General features: G+C 32.9%; 1 pseudogene; it reads left to right on the top strand.

Annotated features, from left to right (window-relative positions):
* Positions 1–2,541: 2,541 nt before the first annotated feature.
* Positions 2,542–19,109, top strand: LOC120183098 (annotated as a pseudogene).
* The last annotated feature ends 1,903 nt before the right edge of the window (positions 19,110–21,012 follow it).

Below are 21,012 nucleotides of genomic sequence, written 5' to 3'. Positions count from 1 at the left end.
GTTTCAAGAAAATCTGTCACAAACGAGACAAAACTTTATTTAGAGAGAAACAATCTCAAAGGCGAGAGACAGTCTACTCCTGCATGTTGAGGAGATCCAGCTGCCTTTAGAAGATCTTAGCGTTCACTTCAATATGTCAAATTTGTGGATGACATTGTTCCTTCATGTTGAGGACATTCGATCATCACCAAACTTTTATTTCCTGAAAGATCAATATAAAAAAAGATGTATTTATGAATGATTATCTTGACTGTTTTATGGGTATCATGATGAAGTTTATTTCATATATTTGATTTGATGACTTTTTGACTTTGTCATTGTGAGAGAGGAAATGATCTTAAGAAAAGAAATTGGATGATGTCCCTACGAGAAGAGAAAAATGTCTTTTAAGAAAAATGAAATAAGGATTTTAGGGGGAAACTAGTCTTAAGAAAGACTAAATTGATATTTTTGGACGAACAATCATGAGAAATATGAAATTAGTTTCTCAAAAGCATTTATAAAAGTATCCTTATGAGAAGGAAAAACCCTTTTTTTTATTGAAATGCAATGATGAATGTATGATTCAAAGATGCAATTTCATGTAACATGTATGTATATGTTGATATATGTTTTCTTGATTCAATAATCAAGGATGGATGCCCGAGCACTATTCCTTGTATCCCTAATTCGATTATCTTCCCTATTTGTTTGCAGCAGCGTGCATTATGAAAATTCTTAACTCGTGTTAATGGCTTCTTGTCCCGGAAAATTTTTGCCCCTGATAAAATTTGACTTTCTCTGCCTGAACTTGTGTATAAATTCTAAGGGCTTTCATTCTTGCTTTGAAAAGAGAATCCATCATTTCAAGCTTTGGAGACTATGTACACGCTGCTACATTGTAGCGAGAAATCAAAGGCCACTTCCTGAAGCTGAACACCGCAACAATTGATGGAATATCATATTACTAGGAGAACCATGAGACACATCTATGTTAAGGATGATGGTTGGGACCTTAGAAACAATTGAAATTGAAGGTGTTGGCTCAATGTCTAACATCAAATTCAGTCCTCCAAGCTTTGCATTGATTTTTAGAATTAAATTTGTAAGGTGCTGATCATTGACCCTAGTTGGAGCCATACACTGTGTGACAATGCCAAACTCGACAAGATTCATAAAGATCAGAAATTTTCTATCAGGTAAAACACAAAGGAGGAGCTGCGGAGCTCTAGGGAGTTTGGATGTCCTCAAATGTTCGTAACTTATTCATCCTTTCTTGTGGCTTCTATTTAGATTTTTCAACCTGGGAAGCTCTTTGTATGGTGTTCAGAGCTTTTGTATAGCGTTGCAAGGACAACAAAGAACAAAGCTCGGTGCGAATATAAATGAGATTCTTTGGCTTGCCAGCATTAATGCATGGGAAATCACCAGAGTAATGCAACTGTATGTTGTGATAATGGATAAAACATTCATATATAGTAATCTTCCAATGTCTTTGTTTCACCATTTTCAATCGTCACACTTTTCTGACTCATTGATGACTGTGCTCAATTCAATGATGTTGTACTCATGGATGATATGAGCATCCAAAAATGTCCCAACATTCATCATTTCCTTCTCCAACACTGATTCTAAGTATGAGCTTTGTGTCTGAGTTCCACGTGTCAATTATCAAGATCTACTCTGGAGAGATTGTTTTGTTTGAAAAAAAATTATTCTCCTTTTATTTTCAAATTTTTGAAAAATATCAATTAAATTTTTGAAAAGTCTTTAATAAAAAATTTTGAAAAAAATATTGCCATTTCTAGGTTTCATAATTGAGACAACTCATAAAGCTAGACTTCATTGGATATCAAAGAAATAATTACTCTATTAATCCTTCTAACTTATAGCTCATTGACAAGTGTCCGGATTAGAGATTGGGTTTAGGTTGGCTTTCTATTTTCTAAGGTTTCAGCCATCAAATCTTTCTTCTTGTCCCTGCTCTTTGAAACGTTGTACATACCCCTCATTTATGGCTTGGCATTTAATTGGGTGCAAACAAAATGTCACAACTAGCATAATCAATTGTTACACCTTTTAGAACACTTCTATTTAAGTTATCTGAAATCTTCCATTTGTTCAAGCTTCGTAGACTCCTCTAGCAAAGGCAATGCAGAAATATTGGTCTAAAAATGAAATTCCTTAGTGGTTGTGTGAAATTGACTATAACAGGTGTTCCTCGACTCCCTTAGTGCATCTTCACTGAATCTCCTTATTTAGTAAATTCGATATAATTTGCCATTTTTTGACTAACTGAATTCAGCTTTATTATACATACATATATATATATATTAAAATTGTCTTTATTTGGCTAGTTGAATGATTCATATCGTCACAAAGTTTTTGACTTGATAGTTGATCAAACACCGAATTGCCAAGTTCCCAATTAATTTCATGGCTTGAATGTAATTTATTCATAAAGTCAAAGCTTTTGAGTTTGCTCTATAACCAATTTTTTTAGCGGAATAGTTCAGTTTTATTGTATACATGTAACCAATTGTTTTGCATAGAGGGAAGTAGATGGCACAGTCAAGCAAGGAAATCTCAGCTTCGGATTTAACAGATTTGTAAAGATATTTGGTTCATTATTCCAGACAGCTGTGCCTTCATCTCCCTCCAGGATCAATTACTGCCTTCGAATGGAAAGATTATTGTCCTAGTGCTTTCAGGTTTTGTCAATTTCCTTTCATTTGTTTTAATCCTTGGATTTTTCTATTTCATCTATCAAGTGTTTGTTGATATTCCTCTTCCAGGCTTTTACAAGAGTTCGACAATATCAACAACGAATGCTACATGATGTCTATATGTAGTGACGAAACTTCAGGGAAAGTTACATCAAGTTTGAGGCCTGGCAACTTGTTCCTTTTGTCGACGAACAACCGATTTGTAGTCAAAACACTACACAAATCCGAAGTCAGGGTAATGAAATCAGCCCTTGTTTTAATCTTCTGATGAATATTTTCTAGTAGGTATTGTCATAACCATTTTTAGGTAAAACAATTAAATATTATTTTAAAAAACGATTATGACTTTTATTTGGAAAAATTGAGTGATTTTGGATTAATTGTAATTAGATTGAAAGGAGTCGCTATTAACCTTTGAGTTAGGTAGGTCGAATAACCTAAAAACGTCTTTTAGAAACAATTTTAAGGAAAATCATTTTTATAAGACAAAAATTGGTCTGCGTAACCAAAGATTCAATTTAAAATAGGTTCGGGAGTCGGTTACGTGTGGGGAAGGATTAGCACCCCCACAACGCCCAAAAACTGGTACTGTGTCGCTTACACGTTATCGTACATGATGGAAAATATAAATTGAATATAAAGTTAAAATGTGATCCATTTATTGAAATTTAATTAATTTGCTTCGAATTAATTAATGTTAGGGAAAATTCTTTAATTCGAAAAGAAATATCGAAATAAGAAATCCTCCATCGGGAAAGCTAACTCGACTATTTCTTGTCAATAAAAGAATATTCACTCATTGATAAATATGCGAATCAAATATAAATAAAATTGACGTTTGCATTCGAATAAAACGAAATAAATAGTGAATTAAAAATAACTCACACATTGCATCCTTAAAATAAATTAATTAGTAAAAGAAAATGGATTTATTTTAAGTTCGTATTTGTTCGAATGTTGGATTGGATTGTACCACTTCGATCAAGTAGTACTTTCCACGCCCGTTCCACAAATACGTGTACTTGAAATTTCGTTCAAATAAAGGAATTTAAAATCAATAGCTAGAAATAAAAAAATACATTTTTAATTATGTAAAGGATCCAAAATGGAAATGTAAACTGAAATACATAAATAAAATATGTACATTCGTAACAAAGACATAAAATTTTATACAAAATACTTATAATAATTACATTATTTATATATATCTATATATATGCATATATACATGCAATAATAACTGTCCATAAAACAAAGTTACAAATTCAGATTAAAATGTGCATCTACAAATAAGATATACTAAAATAAAGACAAATCATATTTAATAAAAAGACTAAAATATTAAATAGATGTACACATATGTAATCTAATATAATATACACTTACATAAAAATATATGAATATACTTACATGAAAAAATAAGAAATTAATTAAAATAATTTCAGGAAATAAAAATACAGATCATCAAGGACCTAACAAGCAATAAACCCAAAGTATCAAAGCTTTATGTGATGATGACTAAAATGAAATAAAGGAAACATACATTACCTAAATATAAACAAACTGAAATACGAGGGAAAATGTCATGCATAAAAAAAAATATATTTATCAGATAATAAAAGGACCAAAATAATAATTTAAACAAACTAAAAGGTCTGACATAGCTAAAACAGAAGTTTAAAGGACTAAAATGAAAAAAAAAAAGAAAATTAAAGGATCTAAATAAAAAATAGAAAATTTAGGGCTAAAATAAAAAACAGAAACATCAGGGACTAATGAACAAATATAAATAACTCAGAGCCTCAAATTACAAGTATTAAATAATACAAGCACCAGAAAATGTAAATAACCCACAAATAAATATTAGGACTAAACTGAACTAAACATAAATATAAAGGACTATACAATAATTAAACGAAATGGTCAAACAGTGACTAAAATAAAAGATCTAGAAATTTCATAATATAATTCAAATATTAACATAAATACTTAATATATAAGAACATGATTAAAATATAAAAATTGAAATATAAGAGCTCGAAATCGAATAAAAAAAAATCGATTTACTGGCTAAAATATATCATTACAAAGCATAAGGGACCTATAGTGTAGTTAAACCCTTTTTACACAACACGCAGCCCCTTACCCCTTTAAACGACGTCGTTTTAGCTGGGTAATATAAGCCCAAAACCGAGCTTATTTTCCTCTCATCCCCTCATTTCTCTCCATTCAGCCAAAGCAGAGAAGGGAGAGAGATTTAGAAATCTCTCAACCTCTCCTCGTCGGGGAGGGGAACCATGGCGGAGCTCGCGGCGGAGCACGGCGACCTAAAATGCTCCTCTCCTCTCTCTATACTCAAAAAAACACCTCACTCGACCTAAATCAACCCTAAACCCCTAGATCTAGGTGGTTACCTTCGAAGGAAACGAAGAGAACAGCGACCTTCAGGCCTCCACGGCCTCGAACCACGGTGAGATACCACTCTCTCTATTTCTATTTGATTTTTTTTGTAGTTTCGAATGGGTTTTATTTTTTCAAACCGATGCTCACATTTTTTCTCTCTCTCATTTTTTTCCACCCCCCAATGGTGTCTGTCCTCACTGCTTTCTTCTTTTTATTTCCCCCTTGCATGTGATTGATGATGACTGGATGTTGTTGTTGATGGATGGCCTCGGTTCATAGGGAATGAGTACTCTAGGTTGATAGTCCCAATTTCTTCGAGATTTCTTGTGATTTGGTATATTGATAGATGCTTTGGTCACTATAGGTGATGGAACGGTGGCTCGATGAGAGGCTTGGTGGCTCTGCGGTAGTTGGAGGAAGCTGGAAAGCCAGAGGCGGTGGCTGAGCTAATGAACTTAAACCCTAAAAATTTAAGGTTTCATAATGAGTCGGGTTGGATCGCTGGACACGAGTCTGGACCCGAGTCTGGGTCGGATATATGTCGGTGGGCTGCTGAACTGGGTTTGTGAGTGGGTCTGCTGAGTGAGTCCATTTGGGCTTGTAATTTAGCCTACAAAATATGTAATTAATTATTATTAATAAAAATAACAATAATAATAATAATAATAAATAAAATAAAAAAGACCCGAACAAAAACGAGTGTCTACAGTTGCCCCTCTTTGTATATTTTTGTGTTAACAAGAATAAGGTAAAGATGACAAGACCACACGTTTTTGTCTGGTTCTCCCCATTTTCTTAGAAATTGGATAAATTTTGTTTTTGGGAACGACACTGCTCATACGCGATGAAGAGTTAGGGTCTTCTAAGGGTGACACAGCTCCTACGTGATGAGGAAATCTGGTCGAGGGATGAACTACTCATAAAATGATGAAGAGTTCTAGTCATCTTTAGGAAGGGTGATAACTCGGTTCCTACGCGATGAGGACGGGTGGTTATCTAAGGGTGACACGGATCCTACGTGATGAAGAGATCTGGTCGGTGGATGACACAGCTCATACGTTATGAAGAGTTCTAGTCATCTTTAGGAATGGCGATAACACGGTTCTTACATGATGAGGACGGCTGGTTATCTATGGTTGACACGGCTCCTACATGATGAGGAGGTCTGTTTGGTGAATGACACGGCTCATACTTGATGAAGAGTTCTGGCCATCTTTAGTGATTATGGTTTCAAGGGAAACCGACTCAAAGATTTGTTTCAAAAGAAACAGACTCAAAGATTTGTTTCAAGAAAAACAAACTAAAAGGTTTTGTTTGTTTTGTTTCAAGGGAAACAAACTTAAAGATGGTAAATTTTGTTTCCAAAGAAACAAACTCAAAGATTTTTCTCAAAGAAACTATCTCAAGAGAAACAAAATTTTGTTTCCAAAGAAACAAATTCAATGATTTTTTTCAAAAGACGTTGTCATAAGAGACAAAACTTTGTTTTTCAGAAAATTGTATCTTAGTGAGACAAAATTTTGTTTCCAAAGAAACATAGTCAAAGATTTTCCTTCAAAAGAAACTGTTTTAAGCGAGAAAACCTTGTTTCCAGAGAAACAAACTCAAAGATGATATTGTTTTTAAGGGAAAATGTTTCAAGAGACAAAATTCGTTTCAAGGGAAACGACTCAAAGATAGTTGTATTTCAAGAGAAACAAACTCAAAGATTTTGTATTTCTAGAGAAACTGCCTCAAGGGAGACAAAATTTGCTTTAATAGAAACGATCTCAAAGGTGGGTATTTTCAAAAGAAATTGTCTCAAGAGACAAAATTTTGTTTCAAAGGAAACAAACTCAAATATTTTTTTTTTCTCAAAAGAAATTGTCTTTAAGAGATAATATTTTGTTTCAAAAGAAACAGACTCAAAGATAAATTACATCTTAAGTGAGACCAAATTTGTTTCAAAGGAAACAATCTCAAAGGTTGGTTTTTCATTAGAAAATGTCTCAAGAGAGACACAATTTGTTTTAATAGAAATAGACTCAAAGATGATTTTGTTAGTAGAAACAAACTCAAAGATTTTTTCAAAATGAGCATACTCAAAAATTTGTTTCAAGAGAAAATGTCTCAAGAGAGACAAAATCTGTTTTAAGAGAAACAGACTCAAAGATTTTTTCTCTAAACAAATTGTCTCAAGAGAGACAAAATTTTGTTTCAAAAGAAAAATAATCAAAGATGGGTTTTGTTTCAAGGGAAACATGCTCACAGATGGTAAATTTTGTTTCCAAAGAAACATACTCAAAGATTTTTCAAAAGAAACTTTCTCAAAAGAAACAAAAACAAAGAAACATACTCAAAGATTTTTTCATTTTGTTTCAAGTGAAACAGACTCAAAGATTTCTCAAGAAAATCTGTCTCAAGAGAGACAAAGTTTTATTTCAAAAGAAATAGATTCAAAAATCCTTTGTTTCAAAAGAAACAACTCAAAGATGATGATTTGTTTCCAGTGAAACAAATTCATAATTTGGAAAATGGTCTCCAGTGACACCACATTTGTAATATTTGTTTTTAGAGAAATTGTCTCAAGAAAGATAAAATTCGTTTCAAGAGAAAAAGATTCAAAGATTGTTGATTTTGTTTCTAGGGAAACAATTTAAGAATTTGTGTTTAAAGGGGAAACTGTCTCAAACAAGATGAATCGGTTTTGAAAATCTCAAGTGAGATTACTTTTGTTTCAAGTAAAACAACTTGGAAATTTTTATTCGGAGAGAAATGTATCAAGTGAGACGAAATTTGTCTTGAAATAAACAACAATCTCGAGTGGAATTAATTTTCAAGTGAAGCAAATTCAAAATTCGTATATCAAAGGAAAAATGTCTCAAGCGAAACGAAATGTGTTTTGAAAGAAATAACAATCTCAAGTGAGATTAATTTTGTTTCAAGTGAATCAAATTCGAAATTTATATCTCAAAGGAAAAAAATGTCTTAAGCGAGACGAAGTTTATTTTTTAGAACAATTATCTCAAGCGAGACAAAAATTTGTTTTAAAAATCTCAAAATTTGTGGAAAAATGTCTCAAGCGAGACAAAATTTTGTTTCACGAAAAACACCCTCAAAGGCGATAAAAAGTCTGTTTGTTCCTGCATGTTGAGGAAATGTCTTGATTGTTGACTTCAGGAAGTCAAATCATTGCTTCTTCAAGTTATAAACATCTGGTCATTTCCGAGCTTTGATTTCCTAGGAGATCAAAATGATGCATTTTTTACTAACTATCTTAGATGTTATGATGGATGTCAAAATGAAATTTATTTGATCTTTTTATTGAATTTGTCCTCAAGTGAGGAGAAAAATGTCTTTAATGCACGTGATGATAAATGTTTGATGCAAAATTTATGTATCGTGTATGTACGTGTATGTATGTATGTATGTATGTATGTATGTATGTATGTATGTATGTATGTATGTCAAAGGAAAAAAATGTCTTAAGCGAGACGAAGTTTATTTTTTAGAACAATTATCTCAAGCGAGATAAAAATTTGTTTTAAAAATCTCAAAATTTGTGGAAAAATGTCTCAAGCGAGACAAAAATGTCTGTCTGTATGTATGTATGTATGTATGTATGTATGTATGTATGTATGTATGTCAAAGGAAAAAAATGTCTTAAGCGAGACGAAGTTTATTTTTTAGAACAATTATCTCAAGCGAGACAAAAATTTGTATTAAAAATCTCAAAATTTGCGGAAAAATTTATGTATCGTGTATGTACGTGTATGTATGTATGTATGTATGTATGTATGTATGTATGTATGTATGTATGTATGTATGTATGTATGTATGTATGTATGTATGTATGTATGTATGTATGTATGTATGTATGTATGTATGTATGTATGTATGTATGTATGTATGTATGTATGTATGTATGTATGTATGTATGTATGTATGTATGTATGTATGTATGTATGTATGTATGTATGTATGTATGTGTATGTATGTATGTATGTATGTATGTATGTATGTATGTATGTATGTATGTATGTATGTATGTATGTATGTGTATGTATGTATGTATGTATGTATGTATGTATGTATGTATGTATGTATGTATGTATGTATGTATGTATGTATGTATGTATGTATGTATGTATATGTATGTATGTATGTATGTATGTATGTATGTATGTATGTATGTATGTATGTATGTATGTATGTATGTATGTATGTATGTATGTATGTATGTATGTATGTATGTATGTATGTATGTATGTATGTATGTATGTATGTATGTATGTATGTATGTATGTATGTATGTATGTATGTATGTATGTATGTATGTATGTATGTATGTATGTATGTATGTATGTATGTATGTATGTATGTATGTATGTATGTATGTATGTATGTATGTATGTATGTATGTATGTATGTATGTATGTATGTATGTATGTATGTATGTATGTATGTATGTATGTATGTATGTATGTATGTATGTATGTATGTATGTATGTATGTATGTATGTATGTATGTATGTATGTATGTATGTATGTATGTATGTATGTATGTATGTATGTATGTATGTATGTATGTATGTATGTATGTATGTATGTATGTATGTATGTATGTATGTATGTATGTATGTATGTATGTATGTATGTATGTATGTATGTATGTATGTATGTATGTATGTATGTATGTATGTATGTATGTATGTATGTATGTATGTATGTATGTCTGTCTGTCTGTCTGTCTGTCTGTCTGTGTCTGTCTGTCTGTCTGTCTGTCTGTCTGTCTGTCTGTCTGTCTGTCTGTCTGTATGTATGTATGTATGTATGTATGTATGTATGTATGTATGTATGTATGTATGTATGTATGTATGTATGTATGTATGTGTTGATGTATGCTTTTCTCTATCTGGAAGGAGAATGGTTGCGAGAGCAGTCTTCACTCTATCATTGATTCAATTTGTCTTCATTTCCACCATGGTGTACTCTTGCAAACCTTGACCTGAGACCATTTGTTTGTCGCACCAAATTTTGTCCAAAAATTAGCTTTCTTTTGTCCCAGCTTCGATCTTGAGCTTCAGATAGATATTCATTGAATTCCAAGATATGCCTCTAGAGAGATTATCTTTTTTGAAAATGTTTTCTTCTTCTCTTATTTTCAAAAGTCTGAAAATATCAATTAAAAGAGTTTTGAAAAATGTTTAATCAAAAGTTTGAAAATATTGCCCTTTTTGAGGTTTCACAATTGACAACTCATAAAACAAGAGTTCATTGGATATCAAAGAATTAATTACACTGTTAATCCTTCAATAAATTATAGATATTTGACAAGTTTCAAGATCAATGCTATATTTGAGAAATGGTTAAGTAAGGAAGTAATGAAAAAATGTCTCAGGTTATTGTCTTTGGTCAAAGGTATGGTGTTCTCATATATTTGACGTTCACTGGTCTGATGGAGTAACTTCTTTACTCATTTATTGGAAGTGTTCTCCGACTCCCAGCTCTCATGTTCTTATTCAGGTTGTGCGATGTCTTATCAAGGGATTTTTGCGATCGCCTCCTATGCAACAGTTGCACTATCTTCATATTCGAGCCACCTTTTTAGGTTTTCAACTCGAATCCTCCTTTGGTTTCAAGATGTTATTCAGAATTTACGTCTTGAATCCCTCTTTGTTATTTTTTCATCTATCATGCATTAATGATTTTAGAAAACCTTTTGAAAATAAAAGATTAATCCTGAAGGGCGGGATGAAATCTGAAGATAGTCTCTTCTGTTTAGAAATCCATGTATGATTAGAATGGACTTTTAAGGCATGTAATGTAGGCCATGGTTCAGGGTTATGAAAGAAAGGGATAAAAGGCCCAAACATGTGTTTTAAGGGTATTTGAACCAAGGATCAATTAACTCTGATGCCTTCGATCTTGTTTTGCTCAATTTGGATCTGCTCGTATATGCCTTTCTCTTAATGTTCTATGATCTTCGAGTGAAGTGATTCTGGAGTGATTGTGCTTGATCAATCTCACGGTTTGAAGCTTGATGCGTCCTTTGAGTCAAGGGACTCTTTGTCTTTGTGCTTTTGTCTTCTTTTTCTTTTCTTTTTCTTTTGCTAATTTTCTTTGATTTTTCTTTGTACTCTGCATCTGGTTCACCTTTCGGTATCCATTTTGAATCGATGTCTTCACTCATGTGAGAAGATTTCCTCAATCTTGCCCCCCAGTGTAGAGGGTGATCCTTGGTTAGGGTTGAATCAGAAGAAAACATAAAACAGGCTCAAATGGGGACACAGGGGATATATATTTTCTCCTGTTGTGAAGGGATAATGAAAGAAAGCCGTTCATCATTTCATACACAGAAGTCCTTGCAGAAGAGGTATCCCCATGGGATAGATTTTCAGGATTAATTTTTTAGTTACATGAAAACAATGTAATTAATGCATGATAGAATTATTTTGAAATAATTTCTTTTTCTTCTTCTTACTCTCAGCATGCCTAAATTGTTTGAGATCATCTTCAGAAAATTGATGTGAGATGCCCCACGTTGTCTTATTGCAGGAAGGATTATGTTCAAGCGAACATCTTGTATTCAATGTCTGTAGGTCTTATTGGTAGAAAAATGTTGGTTTGGCGTTTAAGAAGACGATGGTGACTTTATTGGCTCAAAGAAAGGTATGGGTATGACTTTTTGTGTATCGAAAGGATAAATGCAATGTTTCAATGTCACAAAGAATGTTTCAAGGTCTCAAAAGGAGGGAATGTCAAAAATTGGTTCTTTGGTAGTGACCAGGAATTATTTCGGGTAAAAAAATCAAGAGATTTAATTTTTGGTTTAGACAGAATAATAAAGGGTCTAATCTTGTCATATATCAAAAATCTATAATTCTTGAAGAATTAAGAGAATATTTAATTTATTCGATATTCAAAGAACTAAAGATTAAAACTTGTTCAATTTTCCACCTTAGAAGGCATCATAAGTTCAAACATTAAGATTAAAAATATTTAAGAAAATGTTAAAGGTAGAACAAAACAAGTTCAAACAAAATAATCTCTATGGATGCAAATAGTAGATGCAATGTCCCCATCCTTCTTCGATTGTCCATGCCCCTGAATCCATCAGGTTCTGGATTTTGATCTTCAGTGCCTTACAATTCTCAGCGGAATGACTGGAGCTTACTATGTGACATCAACATCATAGACTTCAAGAAACGAAGACTCTTTTCTCAGATCGTCCTGGTAGACTCAACCCTGCAACCAGCCGAACAAGCTTCCATCGTGTTGATTTCAACTTCTTGCTTTTATTTTCAATGTGGTTAGGACCACTTCCTCAAATCCTCCATGAATTAGCTCCATGTTTTATGAAAATCCTTAAAAATGAAATGCATATACAAAATGCAAAGATGAAAATGCAGATGCAAAAATGTTGATCCCAACGATGAATATCATAGAATAATTTTCACCAGAAATAAAATGTTTCACATTACAAGACAGTCCACTTTACAGACATGCCTTCGCCTAGATGGCTGAGTCTGAAGTGGATCACTACTTCATCTCGAATCTTCGTCCTCAAAAATGATGCCTCTCAATGCTCTGTAATCTAACTCGGTTGATGCCCCTGCGGTGTTGAAGTTAGTCTGTCACTCTTTGGTGGTTTGCGTTGGTAGGATCGTAGATAAGAATCTACTGTTGGATGACTCATCGAATCAATAGATCATCATTTCAGTCTGGAATATTGCACGATCATCGAGCAAGTCTCATTTTGGTACTCTGAACTTCTTTAAGCCCTCACTGTATGTCTTTATATGTGACTGCTTGATTGAAAACTTTTATCTCTTCTTGTGAGAATTTTCTCTGGAATATTCCCTTGCGGATTAACAGTTTTGCATTACGATGATGCAATGCAATGCAAAGAATGATGAAAAATGACACAAACAAAAGAGAAAAACGAGTTAGTAAAACAAACAAAACAGAAAAACGAGTTAGTACAAGCAAGATAATCAATAGAATTAAAAGATGATATCTACATATAAATTTAACACCTTACCCCATCATGATATCTACCCGAACATGCTTTAATTAAATAACATTCCTGCCCGGACATGCTATCTACCCAAAATGATTTTTCGAGAAATTAATCCTGACCGCATGGTATCTAGTTTGCATGCCATTATTTAACAAAATTTAAAGCAAAAAGGAAAGGTTCAGAAACAATCCTCCTTTGTGTATACCTAATTTGGGTACCTACTGGCGGACAGAGGTTTGGTATATCTATACCTAGGGTGACCGTTCTACGGTTCATTATATACATGTTTTAGGCTCTAACAGGAAATGGGGACTCGAATTGTCCTTGATGTCGATGCCCCCTTGGGCTGTCAGACCCTCGATCCTCACCCATTACAGGTTTCGAACGGAACGAGTTCAATTCGAGGGAATTCATTTCCTTATACCCATACGAGGAACAAATCCCTACGAAGGTATAAGGTATGTATCCCATGGGTTATTTGCTAAAACTCATACGAAGAATAAATTCTTACGAGGGTAAAGCATTCACCCCGACTAATTTTGATCGAAGCTCGTGTCTAGAGCTCATGTTATGCAAATGCAGTGATGTGCGTGAGGAGGAACATACCTACCTTTGACTCAAAAACGAAAAAGAAAACTCTCGAGAGAGACTTGAATAGAGCTGAAAACAAAAATTGAAATATTAGTACGATGATTAAAAATGAAGCAATTAAAAACTTCAATAAATGGATCATAAGTTAACTAAAGACCCGAATTAATAATTTCCACCAAGACGACAATGTGTAAGCGACTTATAGCCTGACTTTATAAAAAAATCCCCAGTAGAGTCGCCAAGCTTTCATAACCATTTTTAGGTAAAACAATTAAATATTATTTTAAAAAACGATTATGACTTTTATTTGGAAAAATTGAGTGATTTTGGATTAATTGGAATTAGATTGAAAGGAGTCGCCATCAACCTTTGGGTTAGGTAGGTCGAATAACCTAAAAACGTCTTTTAGAAACAATTTTAAGGAAAATCATTTTTATAAGACAAAAATTGGTTTGTGTAACCAAATATTCGATTTAAAACGGGTTCGGGAGTCGGTTACATTTGGGGAAGGATTAGCACCCCCACAACGCCCAAAAACTGGTACTGTGTCGCTTACACATTGTCGTACATGATGGAAAATATAAATTGAATATAAAGTTAAAATGTGATCCATTTATTGAAATTTAATTAATTTGCTTCGAATTAATTAATGTTAGGGAAAATTCTTTAATTCGAAAAGAAATATCGAAATTAGCAATCCTCCATCGAGAAAGCTAACTTGACTATTTCTTGTCAATAAAAGAATATTCTCTCATTGATAAATATGCGAATCAAATATAAATAAAATTGACGTTTGCATTCGAATAAAAGGAAATAAATAGTTAATTAAAAATAACTCACACATTGCATCATTAAAATAAATTAATTAGTAAAAGAAAATGGATTTATTTTAAGTTCGTATTTGTTCGAATGTCGAATTGGATTGTACCACTTCGATTAAGTAGTACTTTCCACGCCCGTTCCACAAATACGTGTACTTGAAATTTCGTTCAAGTGATAGCAAAAAAAAAAAAAGGAATTTAAAATCAATAGCTAGAAATAAAAAAATACATTTTTAATTATGTAAAGGATCCAAAATGGAAATGTAAACTGAAATACATAAATAAAATATGTACATGCGTAACAAAGACATAAAATTTTATACAAAATACATATAATAATTACATGATTTATATATATCTATATATATGCATATATACATGCAATAATAACTGTCCATAAAACAAAGTTACAGATTAAAATGTGCATCTACAAATAAGATATACTGAAATAAAGAAAAATCATATTTAATAAAAAAATTAAAATATTAAATAGATGTACACATATGTAATCTAATATAATATACACTTACATAAAAATATATGAATATACATACATGAAAAAAAAAAGAAATTAATTAAAATAATTTCAGGAAATAAAAATACAGATCATCAAGGACCTAACAAGCAATAAACCCAAAGTACCAAAGCTTTATGTGATGATGACTAAAATGAAATAAAGGAAACATACATTACCTAAATATAAACAAAATGAAATATGAGGGAAAATGTCATGCATAAAAACAAATATATTTATCAGATAATAAAAGGACCAAAATAACAATTTAAATAAACTAAAAGGGCTGACATAGCTAAAATAGAAGTTTAAAGGACTAAAATGACAAAAATAGAAAATTAAAGGATCTAAATAAAAAATAGAAAATTTAGGGCTAAAATAAAAAACTGAAACATCAGGGACTAATGAACAAATATAAATAACTCAGAGCCTCAAATTGTAAGTATTAAATAATACAAGCACCAGAAAATGTAAATAACCCACAAATAAAGATTAGGACTAAACTGAACTAAACATAAATATAAAGGACTATACAATAATTAAACGAAATGCTCAAACATTGAGTAAAATAAAAGATCTAGAAATTTCATAACAGAATTCAAATATTAACATAAATATTTCATATATAAGAACATGACTAAAATATAAAAATTGAAATATAAGAGCTCAAAATCGAATAAAACAAAAATCCATTTACTGGCTGAAATATATCATTTCAAAGCATAAGGGACCTACAGTGTAGTTAAACCCTTTTTACACAACACGCAACCCTTTACCCCTTTAAACGACGTCGTTTTAGCTGGGTAATATAAGCCCAAAAATGAGCTTATTTTCCTCTCATCCCCTCATTTCTCTCCATTCAGCCAAAGCAGAGAAGGGAGAGAGATTTAGAAATCTCTCAACCTCTCCTCGTCGGGGAGGGGAACCATGGCGGAGCTCGCGGTGGCAAGCGGCGGCGCACGGCGGTGCCGGTGACTGGAGGAAGTCAAAGGACCCCAAAATGCTCCTCTCCTCTCCCTATACTCGAAAAACACCTCACTCGTCCTAAAACCAACCCTAAACCCCTAGATCTAGGTGGTTACCTTCGAAGGAAACGAAGAGCACGGCGACCTTCAGGCCTCCACGGCCTCGAACCACGGTGAGATACCTCTCTCTCTATTTTTATTTGATTTTTGTTGTAGTTTCGAATGGGTTTTATTTTTTCAAACCGATTCTCTCATTTTTTTTTCTCTCTCTCATTTTTTTTTCACCCGCCCAATGGTTTCTGTCCTCATTGCTTTCTTCTTTTTATTTCCCCCTTGCATGTGATTGATGATGACTGGATGTTGTTGTTGATGGATGGCCTCGGTTCGTAGGGAATGAGTACCCTAGGTTGATAGTCCCGATTTCTTCAGGATTTCTTGAGATTTGGAAGACTGATAGATGCTCTAGTCACTATAGGTGATGGAACGGTGGCTCGATGAGAAGCTTGGTGGCTCAGCGACAGTTGGAGGAAGCTGGAAAGCCAGAGGCGGCGGCTGAGCTAATGAATAGAAACCCTAAAAATTTAGAGTTTCATAATGGGTCGGGTTGGATCGCTGGACACGAGTCTGGACCTGAGTCTGGGTCGGATATATGCTGGTGGGCTGCTGAATCGGGTTTGTGAGTGGGTCTGCTGAGTGAGTCCATTTGGGCTTGTAATTTAGCCTACAAAATATGTAATTAATTACTATTAATAAAAATAACAATAATAATAATAATAATAATAATAATAATAATAATAAATAAAAAAGACCCGGACAAAAACGGGTGTCTACAGGTATAATATAATATCATATATTTTGCTCGTAAGTTGTACATTTTCTGTTTAAAGGGTGGGTTTGGGTTGATCTATAATGCTGTAATTAATAAAGCTCATAAGTTGCTCATCGACTGATCAAAGTATTTGTAGACATTTTTAGTTTCTGAATCAGAAAATAATGTCTAAATGTTTGATGTAGGTCCTCATAGAAATGCTTCCAGACTATTATAATCATATAAGAAAGTTTCGCAGCACGGTCTTGAACAAGCTGGAGTTCATGTTGTAAAGCCGAACGGAGGTTCTAAGGTAAAAGGTGCATTGTTTTATCTACATAGTAAAGTTTCTCATACTGTTTTTTTTTTTCCTTTTTTCTTTTCAATGGAATCCATAGATTTAAAATGTACAAGCAGATCTTTGACACATAAATTAAGCACAAAGATATTGATTATTGCAAGGGATGCAAACTAAAAAAGCAGGGTATCAAGAGGTACATGACGCATGTCTCCCTCCATGAAGGGATTGTAAATTAGGGGTCTTAGTTAAAATATGCATTAACGTAACTACGAGCATTCCCCTCCTTTTGGTCGTTAATGATATGCGTTGATATTTTTCTTAATTGGGGGAACAGGTTTATTTTTTGGTTGTGGCAAACATATTCAAATCAGATTTGTTGCTGCATAGGTGGTATGACCTCAAAGGCTCCGTACAAGGTCTTAAGGAATCGGATCTTGATTTTCACTTTTACCTTGAACCGGTGGTTCGACATAGGCTTTTGAAGTAAGTCCATCAATCTATATCTTCTCTCTGGTGTAGTTTTCTTTTTGATAAATGGTAACTTCATTTTTATGCAATTGCCTATTCGTTATTGTATACATCTCTTATAGTGTGTGCAAGCAAGTGCATTACCTGACATGCATAATCTTTTGTAGATTAGCAATAATATTTTTATTTGATAATCAAATCCAGCATGATTGTGCTTTTCTCTGTAGGCATCATGGATTACAGTCTTCTACTTGGCTTTCATATAAAAGGGTCATCTAAAGGTGAATTTGTTTCCCATAAATTCTCACTTTTTCATGAAAAAATATCTTGTTATAAGAGTTAGAGTAAGATTTCCGATAAGCTTTTAGTATCTCACAATCTCTTGGAAGCTGGACGTTCACTTTCCTCGGACTCTGAACGTGGAGGTAATTACTTGCATCAAAAGGATCTTGATTCTTCATCACTTTATTCTTGTGAGGAGACTCAGTGCTGCCCCAGTTCTTGGCAAATGTAAAGAACAGAAAAAGATTCTGTTGTGAAAAATAAAACAATATTGCATTATTTGAAAGTACCAAATGACTAAATCTTCCAAGAAAAGTGCATATCTCAAATAAAATTGTTCATCTTATTGTCTTTCTGCAGGTTCTGTTGACAATAGTTCCAGTGATGGAACGAGAATTTCCTGTGACTCGTGGCATCATAGTGATTTATCCTCACCTATATCCTCCACACCTTCGATTCGAGGTGAAAATGCAACTCGTTCATCATCATTATTTGTTGCTTAAAGGCATAGTAAAAGGCCAAGAACTTGAAAATTTTCAATTTGTAAGAAGCTTAACTGTTCTAAATTCTAATGCTGCCATATCCACAGAAACAGAATATGTTAGGAAAAGTTCTCTTCTGCCAATCATCCTTTCTGACATGTTCTTCTAGCTACGAGGATTAGTTTTAAGCTCTATGATGCATAGTCTGCTTTCCTGCCTTGCAGATCCAGTTGACTTCAGGGAAGAAATGAGTTTTGCCGATCAGTGGCTACCAGGAAGTAACAGGTAAATATTTGTGTTTTTTAAGCCTAAAATAAGTGTCGCATTTGATGTGGGATTCAAAGACAATGTAGATTGTTTTACATTGGCGTTCTTGTAATCAAGCTATTAGCTTCGGCGAAGAAATGCCGGCACGTGGTGTTCACATACCAAAGAACGGAATTGGAACTCTAACATCACTTGAAAATCTCAAGTCTGGGGAGTGCTATGATTTACTTTTGTGCTTTGGGATACTGGATTTCTTCCAAAACTACAGCATGATCAAGCGAATCGAGCATGCATACAAGTCGTTGCAGTTCGATCGGAGGATGATTACAGCTGTAAACCCCAAAGCATATTCTTCTCGGTTTCAAGATTTCATCAACGCCTTATTTAAAGCAGACGATTCACTCAATCTCTCACTGACCTCACTAATGGTAGGTTCTTTCTACAAGTTTGTACACGTTGGGAACATTGCATACTTGAATTTAGTTCAATTTCCTCAATGAAGAGGGTTACAAGCAACAATTTTGACGAAACCTTTAGACACCAAAGACCAAGATGCTGGCTCTAACACCCAAATCCGACATCGAGAGACTAAGAGAATTCATCATTTTTTTAATAATTCGGGGTGATTAAAAAATAGTATCTGTTAATAATTTTTTTGTCATTGACAACGCATGCATATCCTATAGATATAGCTATTTGAGCTCAACACTTCTAAAAAGAATAATACTCTCTCATACTACTGAATTTATTTAGTGGCATAAACCAAACGACCTTGGTGGTAAAAAAATGTTGTTATTACTAGAAATATTGGGTTTGAGCACCAATAATATTAATGGTGTTAGTGCTTAATATCAAATAATTGAAAGTTATTTTTAAACAAATGTTAGCTTGTATTTACTCCATATTATTAATTTTTTTTTGCTTAGTGGGTACTTTGGACTAAAGCATCACGGAAGAAAGCTTGAAGGGATCATCTCATGGAACCGTAGCGTTATTAAAACATGAATATTTGAGGGCCTAAATTAAAGAGTGCTTGATACGTACAAAACATAACAGAAGCTAAAGATTTGGTGTTTGAGGATGCAGAGAAAAGATCCTGCAAATGCAATGAAGGGAGCATGCGAGACTCCAGAAATTATGGAAAGATCAATTAATTACTTGAAAATAGAAAGGGACCAAAAAAAAATCCAAATTTGAACCCAGAGTTTGGTTGCTGCTGCACGCTAAGCTTCTTAGCCTTTACGTGTGCAATGTTATAGCATTCTAAACATCCGTGTAATATTTCTAGTATAAATTAGTTTTCAACTAAAAATATCTAAATACGTGAACATTAAATTTGGGATAAACTACATATATAGTAACTGAACTATTAGTAAGATTACGTTTTTCGGCCATTAATTTTTTCAAAATATGTTTCCGTCACTTGAGTAATCACTTTTATTATTGTCATTGCACTGATGGTAATTGATATATTTCTATTGGGGATGACGTGATCATTGAATAACTGATATAATAATATAATTAACCCTCGATGTTTTTATATTTCTATCAATTTGATTAATAATTTTAGAAATGACCCTCAATATTTCCATAATTTTCAGTTTGGTTCCGATTATAAGGAAAATAACCCTTAGTTTTTTTCTCTTTTTTTTTTTCCTTTCATTTGTATATTTTTTTTCAAGTCCGTTAAGTAATCACAAAATTTCTTAACTAATATCAACTGGGTTCATAATTATATGAAAAATACCAATATTTTCATATATATTTTTATTTTGATAAAATAAACTAAGAAACAAATTAGATAGATAAAAATATTTTGAAAATTTTAAATAACTGACATAATTTTACAAGTAATTTTTTTTTGTATATGACAATAAAATTTTATATTTTGTAGTAACATCCAAGCTCTCCAATTTATTACAAAATTACATGTAGAGCATACATTATGACAATTATTTAAAATTTTCAAAAAAAAAAAATCTACATTTTTCATTTTTTATTAAATTAAAAAATATAAAAAATAATAATATTTGGTTTTTAGAAATAATGATTAAATTAATATTAACTAAGAAATATTTTGAAGTGAATTGTCATGGACTGTACCTTAGGGTTCGAGACTTTGGCACCATTGTTTAGAAAAAGGGTTCTATGTGCCTAGACTTGGGCTTGTCACAAGCCAAGCTTTCTTTGGCCTAGTTCTTGAAAAATGCTTACGAGTCCAAGAAAGATCATTTCCGAGGGTGCTCGGGAGAAGCGATGAGGGTGTTACATGTTCGATGGGGCCAAATTGGTCAAGACTCATGGATTCGGACTGAGGCATGTGCACGAATTTTCGTAAAAGAGTTATACAGAGTATTGGGCTTATCCAAAACCATCAAAATTGGCTCGTTCTTTGGAAGCTTC

The sequence above is a fragment of the Hibiscus syriacus genome, unplaced genomic scaffold, assembly GCF_006381635.1.
Source record: "Hibiscus syriacus cultivar Baekdansim isolate YM2019G1 unplaced genomic scaffold, ASM638163v2 tig00112738_pilon, whole genome shotgun sequence".
Taxonomy (NCBI): Eukaryota; Viridiplantae; Streptophyta; class Magnoliopsida; order Malvales; family Malvaceae; genus Hibiscus; species Hibiscus syriacus.
This window is presented reverse-complemented; position numbering and strand designations above follow the sequence as displayed.